This window comes from Gossypium hirsutum, chromosome D01 (assembly GCF_007990345.1).
Source record: "Gossypium hirsutum isolate 1008001.06 chromosome D01, Gossypium_hirsutum_v2.1, whole genome shotgun sequence".
Classification (NCBI taxonomy): Eukaryota; Viridiplantae; Streptophyta; class Magnoliopsida; order Malvales; family Malvaceae; genus Gossypium; species Gossypium hirsutum.
Window position 1 is genome coordinate 5,012,538 of NC_053437.1, and position 15,828 is coordinate 5,028,365.

The window sequence follows — 15,828 nt, forward strand, 5'->3', positions numbered from 1 at the left end:
TGGATTTTAGTGCGACCACAATTTTTGACGAGGTGTATGTCACTAAAAGTGTTTTTTTAATAATTTTTTTATTAAAAACTTTGGTCTACGATTCAGAAATGATTCGGGGTCGTACGCACGAGGAAGATTAGCACCTCGATACGCCAAAATTGGTACCTAGTTGATTAATTAGTGTCTTAGTGTCGAAAATTGAAAACTTGAAGAATTTAAAATACGATCCTCTTTGTAAGAAAATGCTCAAATGTTAAGGACTTCTCGTCTCACAATATAAATGTCACATCCAGTAAGTTAGGAACGAATCTTGAATTTTCGAGAACGAGCTTGCCTTTTATATAAAAATTCGTGTATTTCAAAAGTTATTCAGTTAGTTAAGGTGAACGAGGAAATCGAAACCCAGTAAGTTAGGGCACGTTTCTCGAATTCCAAACACGAATATTGCCTTTACTTGCAAAAATCTTATTTCGAGGTAACGAAATGCATACCCAGTAAGTAGGAACAACACCTCGTATCTCCGAGAATAAGCATTTTTCAAAACTCATGTCACGATTTAAAGAGTATTCCGTTATTTAGGTTAAGGAGAAAAATCGAAACCCAATAAGTTAGGGCACGATTGTCTCGAATTACCAAATACGGAATATTACTTTTATGAAAGAATTATTATTGGGTTGGATATAATGATAATAAGAATAATATTAAAGTAAAGTAAACAATAATACTATATATAAATGTATATATATATGTATATAATAGAAATACACACTATATATAATAATAAATATAGAATACAAAAAGCAAATATAATAAAATATTAAATTAAAGTAATAAAAAATAATACTATATATAAAATATATATATACATAAAATATACACTAATATATAATAGTAATAGTGATAGCAAAATAATAAATATAATATTAATAATATATTAGAATACAAAAGTAAGTAATAACAATAGGGGTGATAATAATAATAATACAAACAATAATACATATATAATAATAGTAGTTAGAAATAAAAATAATAAAAGTAACAATAATGATAGTAATAATATAAATAATATGGAGAGGGCATATATATATAATAATATAAAAATAATATATACATGAAAATAATAATAATAATATAAATAATAGTAAAATAATAAAATAATAAAACAAAGCTCTCAACTCTCTTTCTCCCTTTTCTAAATCCGGCCGTTGGTCCGGCTTTGCTTCGGTCATGGACCCCACGGGCCGCCATCGGCGCACCGTACACGGCGGCCGGACCTCAAAAAAACCTTTTTCGATAATGAAAATATGGGTAAGCTTCTTACTTTTATTTTTACTTTCGTATAAAAAAACAAAATAAAATTGAAAGGAAAACAATAACAAACAAAGAACTAAAGATAAGAATAGACAAAGAACCTCTTTTGCTTTGATCTTTGATTAATCTCCAAAAACTAGCCTTTCCAAGAAACAAAAATACCTTTTTTACAAAAAAACACCTCCAAAAACAAAAAACCTCCTCCAAACAAAGAACAATCCTTCTCCAAAAACCAAAACCACCCTAAAAACAAGTCTTGAATGGCTTTTATAGCCAAATTTTACAAGTGGAGTGGTTGGGGTGGTTTAGGTGGCCAAGGGTGGTGGAGTTGGTGGCTAAGGTGGGTGGCCAACAAAGGTGGTGGAGTAGGTGGCCAAGGTTTTTATTTATTATTTATTTTTTTGTGTTTGGGTTGGGATTAGGTTGGTTTAAGTTGGGCCAAAATTGGGCCTTTACAGCTGCCCCTCTTTGCTCATTTTCGTGTAACGAGAATAGAGCAAAGACATCAAAAGGGCCAATTTTGCCCGGTCTTGCCGAGTCTTGATTTTTTGGTGCTCATCTTCTTCCAGTAGCCTTATTCCAGTCTGCTACGTCTTGTTGCTTCGATCCACTCTACTGCAACTTCAGATACGCCTTGTAGCTTCAATCTACTCTGCTACGACTCCATGGGATGAGATTTGTGTTTTTAGTCTGCTCCACTACTACTTAGGGAGATAAGACTTGATGCGATCTGCTTCACTATTGCTTAGGGAAATAAGATCTGTGGTTTATCTGCTCCACTACTGCTTAGGGAGATAAGACTTAATGCGATCTACTCCACTACTGCTTAGGGAGATAAGATTGTAATCTTCGATCTATTCCACTGTTGCCCAAGGAGATAGAACTACTGGCTTTAATGTACTCCACTGTAATCGGAGAGGTAAAATCCGCCATCTTCGACCTGCAATCTATTCCACTGCTAAATACAGGGAAATAGAGTCTATTTTCAATCCACTTCCTACCAATATAGGAAGGCAGGATCTGCAATCTTCAATCTATTCCACTGCCAGATACAGGGAGATAGAGTTATCGGCTTCAATGTACTCCACTGTAGTCACAGGGAGGTAAATCTGCCATCTTCGATCTGCTTCACTGCCTAATACAGGAAGGCAAGATCTGCAATCTTCAATCTATTCCACTGCCAGATACAGTGAGATAGAGTTATCGGCTTCAATGTACTCCACTGTGGTCAGGGAGGTAAAATCTGCCATCTTTGATCTGCTTCGCTGCCAAATACAGGAAGGCAAGATCTGCAATCTTCAATCTACTTCACCACCAGTATGGGAAGACAAGATCTGCATCTTGGATCCACTTCCTATCAATATAGGAAGATAGGACCTGCTATCTTCGATCTACTTCACGCCAATACATGAAGACAAGATCTGCTTTCTGCGATCTACTTCGCCACCAATATGGGAAGACAAGATCTGCATATTGGATCCACTTCCTATCAATATAGGAAGATAGGACCTGCTATCTTCGATCTACTTCACACCAATACATGAAGACAAGATCTGCTTTCTGCGATCTACTTCGCCACCAATATGGGAAGACAAGATCTGCATCTTCGATCCACTTCCTACCAATATAGAAAGATAGGATCTGCTACCTTCGATCTACTTCACGCCAATACATGAAGACAAGATCTGCTTTCTGCGATCTACTTCGCCACCAATATGGGAAGACAAGCTCTGCATCCTGGATCCACTTCCTATCAATATAGGAAGATAGGACCTGCTATCTTCGATCTGCTTCACGCCAATACATGAAGACAAGATCTACTTTAATGACTTCAATCCCTCCCATTGCAACTTCAAGGGTATAGGATCTGTTTCTTTGATCTGTTCTCTGGGGAATATGACCTGTAAAATCCATTTTATGGACCTATTTATGCCTAGTGTTTAGGATGGCATGATCAGAATGAATCAAATGCTTCTAACTAGATGTGTATGAATGAATGCAGAATGTCATGAGAATGATCCATTTTTAATGTTTGAGTTGTCATTGCTCATGTTTTATCACTGACGTGTTACAACGCCTTCTTGCTCGGCTGGCATATCCAAAGAAACACTTAGTCAGATTGCCCCCACTGCGAACGTCAAAGTTTAATCCACTGGGACATAAAATTTGTACCATCAATCTCCCACCGTAAACTAAGGGTAGAAGGATATGGCTTTTTCTCGATCCTCTGCTATCACAATTCAAGGATACAGAATGTGAAACTCTTTGATCTCCTACACCATTCCCAAGGTGTCATACCAAATGTTTATGTACAAATGCAAAATTTCCTTCTCCGAGAAAACCTTTTCTTATTACTTGGTGAACATCGCTTGTTTGTTCATTGAAGCTTTGCCACCAACACGACATCTTGTCATTTTGTTCAATGTTTGGACAACAAAATTTGAAAGGATAGTCCCGACTTGGACTCTTCCTTTTTGGACACTTTGAATTTGGTGTGCTCTAAACAACAGTCCTGTTTCAGGCTCCTTCATTATTTAGAAATTTCTAGAGTAATATGCAAAACTCCAATTGCTTGAACATTCAGTTTATTAATAGTTATTCTAAATGTTTTTCGAGAAGGTTACCACAACGAACAAACAAATGTTATTGAGAACAAATCTCGAGATGAATGAGTTAATCGAGATAGCAAATTTTGCTAAGATAAAAAATGAAATAAGACAATGGACAAGAATGAAATTTTATTGGGGAGCAAAGCTTGAACTGAATACAATAATCAAGACAACAAATTTTGCCAAGATTCAAAGTATAAGATGACAACAGGTGCCCCAGATATCGCAGCACGAGCTTCCCTGCACAAGTTTTCTAAAGACCATTTAATATGTGTTTGGAATCTACAGTATTTTGTCGATACCCCAAGATGTCACCTACTCTTCTTGCGATTCAGGTGTAGTAAGACCACCACATGCCTCAGATCCTGCTCAAAAATTCGAGCCTTCCGTTCACCTCACGCTTCAAAATTCGAGCCGCCTTTTCAGGTTTTCAACTCAAATCCCTTTGGTCTCAAGGTGCCTTTTGCGGGTTTTCACCTTGGCCTCTCCCTTTTTTTTTTTTTGAATGCCCCCTTTTTAAGTGAAATACTTCTTGACTGAGTCTGAATTTACAGGATTTGACAGGCTTTTACCATCCATTTCGCTCAGGATTAAAGCTCCTCCTGAAAAGGCCTTTTTTACCACATAAGGACCTTCCCAATTTGGCATCCACTTTCCTCTAAAATCCTTTTGTAGAGGAAGAATCTTTTTCAGCACCAGGTCCCCCTCGTAAAATTCTCTGGGACGAACTTTTTTGTTGTAAGCTCGCATCATTCGTTTCTGATACATCTGACCATGACGAATAGCTTTTAACCTCTTTTCTTCTACCAAGTTTAACTGGTCATATCTGGATTGAATCCATTCAGCCTCATCCAACTTTAGTTCAGTTAATACTCGGAGAGAAGGAATTTCAACTTCTATGGGTAAAACTGCTTCCATCCCATAGACTAAAGAAAATGGTGTTGCCCCGGTAGAGGTTCTAACAGAAGTACGATATGCCAGGAGAGCAAAAGGTAATTTCTCGTGCCAATCTTTGTAGGTTTCAGTCATTTTTCCTATAATTTTCTTGATGTTTTTGTTAGCTGCTTCCACGGCACCATTCATTTTTGGACGGTACGGTGACGAATTGTGGTGTCTGATCTTGAACTGACTACAAACTTCCGCTATTGAGTTGTTGTTTAAGTTCAGCGCATTATCGGATATGATCCTTTCAGGCATCCCGTATCGACATATGATCTCTTTTTTCAGAAACTTGCTAACTGCCGACTTCGTGACATTTGCATATGAAGCCGCCTCCACCCATTTAGTGAAGTAATCAATAACCACAAAGATAAAACGATGCCCATTGGAAGCTTTTGGAGATATTGGCCCGATAACGTCCATTCCCCACATGGAGAAAGGCCATGGAGAAACCATAACATGAAGGGGTGAAGGTGGTGCGTGCATTTTGTCACCATAAATTTGACATTTATGGCACCTCTTGGCATAATTAATGCAATCCCCTTCCATGGTGGACCAATAGTACCCAAATCTCATAATTTGTCTGGCCATCGTGAAGCCATTGGCATGCGTTCCGCAGATACCTTCATGCACTTCTTCCAAAATTTCCTTTGCCTCAACAGCATCCACACACCTTAACAGTACTTGATCTTTTCCTTTTTTATACAAAATTTCCCCATCAAGGACATAGTCAATGGCTAATCTCCTTAATGTCTTCTTATCATTTTCTGTCGCATGGTCAGGGTACTCGCGACTCTTCACATATCGCAATATGTCATGGTACCAAGGGTGATCATCCTTTCCCTCTTCATTGTCAATGTTGCAACAATGGGCTGGAGCCTCATAGATGCTGATCTGGATAGGCTTCATATCTTCTAATTTGTTCACTTTAAACATGGAGGCTAAAGTGGCCAAAGCATCTGCCATCTGGTTTTCATCTCGTGGGAGGTAACTAAAGGTGACACTATCAAATTCCTCGATCAATTCCATAACCAATTTTCGATAGCGAACCAACTTCGGGTCTCTTGTTTCCCATTCCCCCTTGAGCTGGTAAATTACTAATGCAGAGTCCCCGTATACCTCTAGCACCTTAATTTTCCGCTTTATGGCTGCCCGAATGCCCATAATGCAAGCTTCATACTCAGCCATATTATTTGTGCAGTCAAAGTCCAATTTGCTAGTGAAAGGATAATAATCTCCACTAGGGGACACGAGTACTGCCCCAATTCCGTTGCCTATAGCATTTGAAGCTCCGTCAAAACTCAACTTCCAAGGACCACCTTCTTGGAAATCTTTCTTTACGGTTGCGGCATACATCAAATCCTCATTTGGGAAATCGAAGTTCAATGGCTCATAATCATCGAGAGCCCTACTTGCTAGGAATTCCGCTATTGCACTCCCTTTGACCGCCTTCTGGTTCACATAGACTACGTCAAATTCAGATAGAAGAATTTGCCATCGAGCCATTCTTCCATTCAGAGCGGCTGACTCCATCAAGTATTTCAGAGGGTCTAATTTGGAGATTAACCAGGTCGTATGGTACAACATGTACTGTCTCAGTCTCCGAGTTGTCCAAATTAAAGCACAACATAATTTCTCGATTGGCGAATATCTTGTTTCGCATTCGGTGAACTTCTTACTGAGATAGTAGATCGCTCTTTCCTTTCGTCCTGATTCGTCATGTTGACCAAGCACGCATCCCATGGAATTTTCAAATACTGCCAAATACAGTATGAGCGGTTTGTCTGGGCAGGGTGGCATCAGTACTGGGGCGTTGGATAAGTAATGTTTGACTTTTTCAAAAGTTTTTTGACATTCCTCATCCCATACACCTGGATTATGTTTCTTGAGGAGGCGAAATATGGGGTCGCATTTCTCAGTTAGCTGTGAGATGAACCGAGCAATATAGTTCAGCCTTCCTAGAAAACCTCGAACCTCCTTTTGAGTACGCGGCGGGGGTAATTCTTGTATTGCTCTTACTTTGTCAGGATCAATCTCAATTCCTCTTTCACTGACCACGAATCCAAGCAATTTTCCTGATCTGACCCCGAATGTGCATTTTCTGGATTTAGCTTTAGCTGAAATTTCCTCAATCTCGTAAATAATTTCTTAAGGACCTGCACATGTTCCTTTTCTGTTTTAGATTTTGCAATCATGTCATCAACATAGACTTCTAACTCCTTATGCATCATGTCATGGAACAGTGTTACCATGGCCCTCTGATACGTTGCCCCTGCATTTTTCAACCCAAATGGCATCACCTTATAACAAAAAGTTCCCCATAGGGTTATGAACGTAGTTTTCCTCATATCCTCGGGATGCATCTTAATTTGGTTATATCCCGAGAAGCCATCCATGAAAGAAAACAGCGAATGTCCTGCTGTATTGTCTACCAAGGCGTCGATATGCGGCAAGGGAAAGTTATCTTTTGGGCTAGCCTTATTTAGATCTCTATAATCCACACACATTCGTACCTTCCCATCTTTCTTAGGGACAGGAACAATGTTAGCTACCCACTCGGAGTATTTGACCACCTTCAGGAACCCAGCGTCGAATTGCTTTTGCACCTCTTCTTTTATTTTTAACACGATATCAGGCCTCATTCTTCGAGTTTTTGCTGAACTGGTTTGCAATCCTCCTTTATAGGAAGTCGGTGAACCACGATGTCAGTACTTAACCCCGGCATATCTTGGTATGACCATGCGAAGACATCTTTGAACTCTCGCAGCAATTCAATGAGGTCTTGTTTTACTTCTTCAGCTATGCGGGTACCAATCTTTAACACCTTTCCCTCTTCCAAGATCACTGTCTCTATCGTCTCTTCGTGGGGTAGAATCTGTTTCTCTTCCTGCTCTACCATTCTCAACAAGTCCGGAGATAGGTTGCAATCTGTGTTATCTTCAAAATCTTGAGATTCCTCTGGACACATATCTCGTTCAAAAAGATTTTCTAAGTCCATAGTAGAGTCACTCATATCATTGATATCTTGGGACCTGTTATAGGTATCAAAGAATGTACAGGGAATGTATGAATTTAAGGATTCTTATTTAGTATGACCATGAATGTATGAAAAAAAGAATTTGAAAAGAATATATACTCAAAATGCGAAGATATATTTCATTGAAATCACAATGTCCACATATAAGCCTATTTCAGTTCACAAAAGTTTTCATTTTCTCTAGGCTTAGAACAATTAATGTTTTGAATATTACTCTGGAAAAGCTCTAAAAACTTCAGGCATTTCTTCCGCAGTCCAATTGTTTAAAACACTCCCAGGTTCAACGGGATAGATGCCTGACGTACTTCCTCCTTCAAATTCTTCTTCACATATGGCATTGATGCTTAAGTTTCTTAACATTTCCTCTGCAGTCTTCTTTCTTGGAGCCCTCAGTTCAGAATACATAGTTCCTCCCGACATGAATGTCCTGAATATGTGGGGGAAAGCCATAGGTTCCCAGTCGACTTCTTTTCCGTTCAAACGCGCCTTCCTTCTATCTTGTCTCTTTTCTAACTCTTTCCTTCTCTGTTTGGTATTTGGTTTAAATCTTAAACCAAAACGATCTTGTTTGTATTTCACTACTGGTGCCCCCATCCTTCCCTGAAGGTATCTTCCAAGTCCTCTTCCAGGCACAGCTCCTTTCCCAACTGTCGCTTGTAATCCCATCCTTGTGGCTTTAGACATGCTGGGCGTCGGAATCTTCTTTCCCCCTATGACAAAGGTTGCATTTACGAACTCCAAAGATCGAAAAGAACATTCAACTGCCTCGTCGTCTATTCCCAAATATGGTGTATCATTGGTTACCAATGCAATGATATCTTCATCGGCGTCAATTGTAATTAACCGGCCTTTATTACCAATTTTAACTTCTGGTGCAATGATGAAGGCACCGCCCCTGCCGAATGAATCCAGGGTCTTCCTAATAAGCAATTATATGACGGCTTGATATCCATCACTAGGAAGTCCACATCGTATGTAATTGGGCCAATTAAAAGAGGTACTTCTATTCTTCCTATCACCTTTCTTTCGGTACCATCAAATGCTCTCACTATATTTTGGCATGATCTCATGTGAGAGTTATCCACCGGTAACCTACTTAAGGTAGATAGGGGTAAAACATTCAAGGCTGATCCATTGTCAATTAGCACTCCAGCTAACATATACTCCCCGCAACGAGCAGTGATGTGTAATGCTTTGGTAGATCCTCTTCCCCCTGGCGGTATTTCATCATCATTAAAAAGATGAAATTATCGGCATTGATATTATTAACCAAGCGGTCCAACTTATTCACCGAGATATCTTTAGTGACATAAGTTTCATTTAGCACCTTAATCAACGCATTACGATGTATCTCTGAACTTATAAGCAACTCAAATACGGAGATACGAGCCGGTTGCTTATGTAATTGTTCTACCACGCTGTACTCGCTATGTTTCAAGAATTTTAGAAATTCTTTGGCTTGATTTTCAGTTACCGGCTGATTGACACTCGATTCAATTTCGTCTGTTTTTGTTTTTCCTAGCTCAACTGCTAAAGCTTTTTCTTTTCCAGATTCCACTATCGCGTCTGCCGGATCATAGCGCTTTCCACTTCGTGTATAGAATCCTTCCTTCTTTTCTGAAGCATTTACCGAGCTCTCTTTTCCTGGAATCGTTACATTGCAATCGTAACTCCAAGGAACCTTTTTGTTATCCTTGTAAGGAAAGGATACAGGTTTTTGGATTATAACTTTTGGCCCTATTTGTATTCCAGATTCTTTGTTCATTGGCTTTGAAATGATAACCACTGGATGACGAAGCTCTTGGGTTCTCTTTGCAGATCCTTCTCCTGTAGCACAAACTTCTTCCTCTTTTAACCCTTTGATTTCTTCATAAAACTCCATTTCTTTGCTATCCATAAAGTTTTGCACCACGATACTGAACTCGGTGCATTTCTGGATGTCATGATCTTCTTCTGCGTGGAACTCACAAAATCTCTTTGCTTGTTCAGGCCTTTCTATCGAATCTTGCTTGATAAGACCTCTTTTTACCATTTGTTTCCAAACCCATCCAAGAGGGGTTTTTATCTCTACCACGTTGGCTTTGACTCTTCTTCCTTCATTCTCACTTATCGCGTTTACCCTATTATCGTCATGATTGGGCAACGGATTTTTGCTACATTTGGCCCCGATGAGTCGCCAATCTTTACGATCCCCATATTGATAAGTTTCTCCACTAACTTCTTGAATGCAGTGCAGTTCTCAATCGAGTGCCCCTTAATCCCCGCGTGGTACTCGCATTGGGAGTTTGTGTCATACCATTTGGGGTACGGAGGTTGCATGGGTTTTAGGTAAAATGGAGATACCACATGTGCATCAAATAAATTCTGATACAATTCTTTATACGTCACCGGGATGGGTGTGAATTGAGGTCTTTCTATATTTGGCCTTGAATTGGACTCCCGTCTCGAAGAACCTTGCTGATTAGTGGTTGTTGCTCTGGCTTGTCCCACCGTGATTGATCTAGAATGGTCCTTGTTAAACATGCTTGTGTTGTTTATCTCATGCTCCTTCTTTCTCAGTGCTGACCTTTTAGCACTTTCTCCTGCTTTTATCTTGCCACTCCTTATGGCATTTTCTATCATTTCTCCAGACATCACTATGTCTGAAAAGCTTTTGGTGGCACTACCCAGCATGTGATTGAGAAATGGAGCTTTCAAAGTATTGATAAAAAGCATGGTTATCTCTTTTTCTAAAAGTGGTGGTTGAACTTGTGCTGCTACCTCTCTCCATCTTCGAGCATACTGGCGAAAGCTCTCATTAGTTTTCTTTTCCATATTTTGCAATACAATTCGATCGGGTGCTATGTCCATCACATGTCTGTACTGTTTTATAAAGGCCTGCGCCAAATCTTTCCAAGAGTGGATTTCAGCTCGACTCAATTGATTGTACCATCTAGCCGCTGACCCGATCAAACTATCCTGAAAACAGTGAACCAACAGCTGCTCGTTGTTGATGTACCCGGTCATTCTTCGACAAAACATAGTGATATGAGCATCGGGACAACTTGTCCCGTCATATTTTTCAAACTCCGGCATTTTAAACTTAGGAGGGAGGATTAAATCAGGCACCAAGCTCAGATCTTTAGCGTCCATTCCTCGGTGGTAATCAGCACTTTCCATGGCCTTAAACTTTTCCTCCAGCCATTTACATCGGTCTTCCAATTGCTTTGACAGATCCACTTTCGTCTTTTCCACTTCTGCCACGTCATCGAGGTCAGGGACTATGAGATTGGTGGGATTCTCTCCGGAATTGTTACTTATTCCGATTGGAGGACTCGTTTGGAATTGTTGGGGTCTAATTGTAACAGAGGGTCTTTGTGGATACATTTCAGCTTGAGTATGCGCGTGTAGAGGGGTAAAGCCTGGAGGGTAAAGGGGTTCATCACTATTTCCATCTTCAACATTAACAATAGGGTCCTTTCCCTTGTCTTTTCCTCCTTTCAACAGTTGCGTTAACTTTGCCATCATGTCATCTTGGGATTCTCACATCTCTCGCTGAATCTTTTCCAACCGCTCTTCTATCTGATCTTGCATATCTCTTTGGAGCTGCTCAAGTTTTTCTAGTCTTTGATCCATGTTTCTTGACTTCGCTCGAGTTCCGTAAGAGTGACGGTTTTCCAGGTTAACTGAAATAATTTTATTTAGTTAGGGTCTTTTAATGGTCATTAATGCATATAATGCAATGCATGAAATGAATGCAAAAGGCGTTAATTCTAGTTCAATTTCATTATGAAAACTTTACTAGAAAATAAACTTTTTTACATAAGGTGGATTACATATACGACTTAGCCCTAAAACTCAAAATTCTAATCCTCCTAAGCAACGAGGCTAGCTCCTGTCCTCGACTCGACTCTAATTCGTACTTCACGCTTAACACATCAGCTTGTACTGCTAACGTCTGCAAGTGATCAGCCACCTCTCGGATTTGAAGCACGGCTTCTCCCATGATTTGATCTCTATCTCTTACTTGGTTCTGAAAGTAGTGCAACTGCTCGGTTTGACGATCTTCATTAGATCTCATGTGCTCAATCCGCATCTCGCAACTTCGCAATGCTGCTTCTAACTCTTCAATTCTTCGTTTCATCTCTTCAATTCTACTTAGGCTTGCTTTTAATTCCATCACAGAATTTCGATTTCGATGCCGATGGAGAGATTCTTCTAACTTGGACACTCTATTTTCTAGTTCCCCTTTTTCTTTCTGATTCTCTGACAAACTCTTCTTTAAAGTCTCATTCTGGGTTTGAACTTCTTGAAACCTCGTTTCCCATCTATCAGCTTTGTTCTTTTCTTCTTGAACTTCCTTGCGCCATTGTTTAGAAGTCTTTCCCAACCCGGCGGTTCTCATTGATGATCGCAACTTCTTGTAATCTGTTTTCAGACTGTCCAGATCTTCTTCAGCCCTAGCTTTTCCTTTTCTTAATCGCTCCATCTCGAGCTTCTGGACATCTACATCCAACCTTAAGTTTGTTTTTTCTTCCTCCATTTGCTCTATCTGTTTTTCCAACTCTGCATTTCTTCTTTCAAAATCTTGCTTCAAAATTTCTAGTTCAGAAGGGATGACCCGTAAGTGCTCCTCTATCGAATGACTGCCTTCGGGGCTTGATTTGGGGACATTGTCATTGATTCTTCTGACCCTCCATTCTTCATATTCGGGGGTTGTCATTGGTCCTACAGCTAATCGCTTCATTTGGCGAGTCTGATTCCACGCATTGGATATCTCTCGAATCCTCTTTTTGTAGCCATCACCCCCATACGAGAATTCACACTCGGCCAGCCCCTGGGTTGCGGGTATAAACTGTCTTGATCTGTACTGTCTGAGCACTAATAACGGGGCATAGCCAATAGCTCCCCAGATTCCAAGCAAAGGGACCCAATCAAAACTACCGCATCGGTACAAAATTTCGTCTGGAAGTAACCACGGAGCTCTCCATTCAATGTCTTCTTCATGCAAGTTTTGAAGAATTGCCATCCATTTTTCCATTGAAATGTCGTCCCTTCTCGGTGTAGCTATCGTCTCCTTTAGCGGCGAATAGTTTTCAGAGAAGACCCGATATGACACCTTATCCACTTTCTAAAAATGACTGTGGAACCACGCAAGTAACAACTGTGCACATCCAATGAACCTGCCTTCGCCCGCTCGCCGACAGGTACTCAATGATCTGAATGTCTCCGCTAAAATTGCTGGAACCGGGGTAACTCCTTTATCAAGGCGGTCGAACAAATCAGTAACCGCCTCATCAATATGCCCCAAAGCTCTAGGAAAGATAACTAAGCCATATATGCTTAGGGCGAAGATATCTACCCTCTTTTTATATCCAGGTGCACCAAAGCCACATCTTTCAAACTCCTCCAAGAAATGCACTTGTTATCCCCTTTTTGTTTAATTCGGGCCGTAACCCACTGCTCACTCATGCCTGTTATGTTCATTAACCTTCTCAAAAAGGGTACATTTGCGACTCTTGAGTAGATTCTGTCGACTTGACTCTTTGAACACCGAAGTAAAGCCATATATTCTTCTATCGTAGGCACCAAGTCAACTTTCCCGAACGAAAAACAACTATAGGCGGGATTCCAAAATTGTGCGAGAGCCCGGAATAGGTGCTTATCTACCTTCATATCTAGCAGGTACGACAAGTCCCCGTAATGGGAATAAAACAACTGTCTGGCCTCCTCGTCCCAATGGTCCCAAATTCCTTTCAACTCTTGTAAATCGTTCTGGGTTATGCTGATGCGGGTAAAGTCCCATAGCTCTGATATATATCCTTCAGCCAAACTATCCCCTTTCTCTTGCTGTGTCGTTTCCGACCAAATTCGGACTGCCGCATTATCTTCCACCTTATCAAGAAACCTTCTTTCCATGATAAGCTTTCTTTCTAGAAACCGAATATGAACCAACGCCTTGAAATAATGAAATGCCATGCAGTTGAAATGTCATGCATCCAAAGTAAAACAACAAATATCAGTACCAGATATAAACATATAATCCAAGACAATTCAAAAAGAATAAAAGCACATCAGGGTATCTACTAGGGTTTGGTGTAGTTCTACTTAAGGTGAGTTCCTAAGGTTTACTACATGGGGTTTGGTTCTAAAGCAAAGGTACCCGAACCAGCAGATTCCTCGATCTTCACCCATTATAGGCTCATATAGACCGAGTTCGGTTCAGGGGAATACATTTCCCTATGGCTGCACGGAGATGAAAATCTCACGAAGACATAGGTACGGATGTATCCCGAAAGCGATTCACTATCCTGCACGGAGGTGAAAACCTCACGAAGGAGTAGCTTCTCACTCCCACTTAAAAGGTGTGACCAACGGTCATGCAATGCAATGCAAAGATATAAAAGTTTAAAATACGAAACATGATGAAAACTATAGCTCAAAACAAATGAAATGCAATGAGAAGATCGTATATTTAAATCAAATTTTCAACTTTCGATAAAAAGACAAAAAATAATCAACTCGTGGCTTGACTCACTTATTTTGAAAAAGTCCCCAGTGGAGTCGCCAAGCTGTTGACACCATTTTTTGGATGAAAACGGGGTCGACTTGGATTTTGAAAAAAAAAGAATGAAAACGGGAGTCGCCACCAATCCTTTTTTGACGAGGTGTGATTGGGTCACCTCAAAAGGTGGTTGTTTTTAATAAATGATTTAATTTTATTAAAACAACGATTTTGGTCTACGAAATTCAGAAAAATGAGTTCGGGAGTCGGTTACGCACGAGGAAGGATTAGCACCCTCGATACGCCCAAAATTGGTACCTAGTTGATTAATTAGTGTCTTAGTGTCGAAAATTTGAAAACTTGAAAGAATTTAAAATACGATCCCTCTTTGTAAAGAAAATGCTCAAATGTTAAGGACCTTCTCGTCTCACAATATAAAATGTCACATCCAGTAAGTTAGGACACGACATCTTGAATTTTCGAGAACGAGCTTGCCTTTTATATAAAAATTCGTGTATTTCAAAAGGTTATTCAGTTAGTTAAGGTGAACGAGGAAAATCGAAACCCAGTAAGTTAAGGCACGTTTCCTCGAATTCCCAAACACCGAATATTGCCTTTACTTGCAAAAATCTTATTTCGAGGTAACGAAATGCCATACCCAGTAAGTTAGGAAACAACACCTCGTATCTCCGAGAGTAAGCATTTTTCAAAACTCATGTCACGATTTAAAAGAGTATTCCGTTATTTAGGTTAAAGGAGAAAAATCGAAACCCAATAAGTTAGGGCACGATTGTCTCGAATTACCAAATACGGAATATTACTTTTATGAAAGAATTATTATTGGGTTGGATATAATGATAATAAGAATAATATTAAAGTAAAGTAAACAATAATACTATATATAAATGTATATATATATGTATATAATAGAAATACACACTACTATATAATAATAATAAATATAGAAATACAAAAAGCAAATATAATAAAAATATTAAATTAAAGTAATAAAAAATAATACTATATATAAAATATATATATACATAAAAATATACACTAATATATAATAGTAATAGTGATAGCAAAAATAATAAAAATATAAGTAATATTAATAATATATTAGAATACAAAAGTAAAGTAATAACAATAGGGGTGATAATAATAATAATACAAACAATAATACATATATATAATAATAGTAGTTAGAAATAAAAAATAATAAAAGTAACAATAATGATAGTAATAATATAAATAAATATGGAGAGGGCATATATAATATAATAATAATATAAAAAATAATATATACATGAGAAATAATAATAATAATATAAATAATAGTAAAAATAATAAAATAATAAAACAAAGCTCTCAACTCTCTTTCTCCCTCTTTTCTAAATCCGGCCGTTGGTCCGGCTTTGCTTCGGTCATGGACCCCCACGGGCCGCCATCGGCGCCAC

General features: G+C 39.1%; 1 pseudogene; it reads right to left on the reverse strand.

Moving 5' to 3' along the window:
• Positions 1-4,387: 4,387 nt before the first annotated feature.
• On the reverse strand, positions 4,388-7,504 carry LOC121213778 (uncharacterized; annotated as a pseudogene).
• Positions 7,505-15,828: the final 8,324 nt, after the last annotated feature.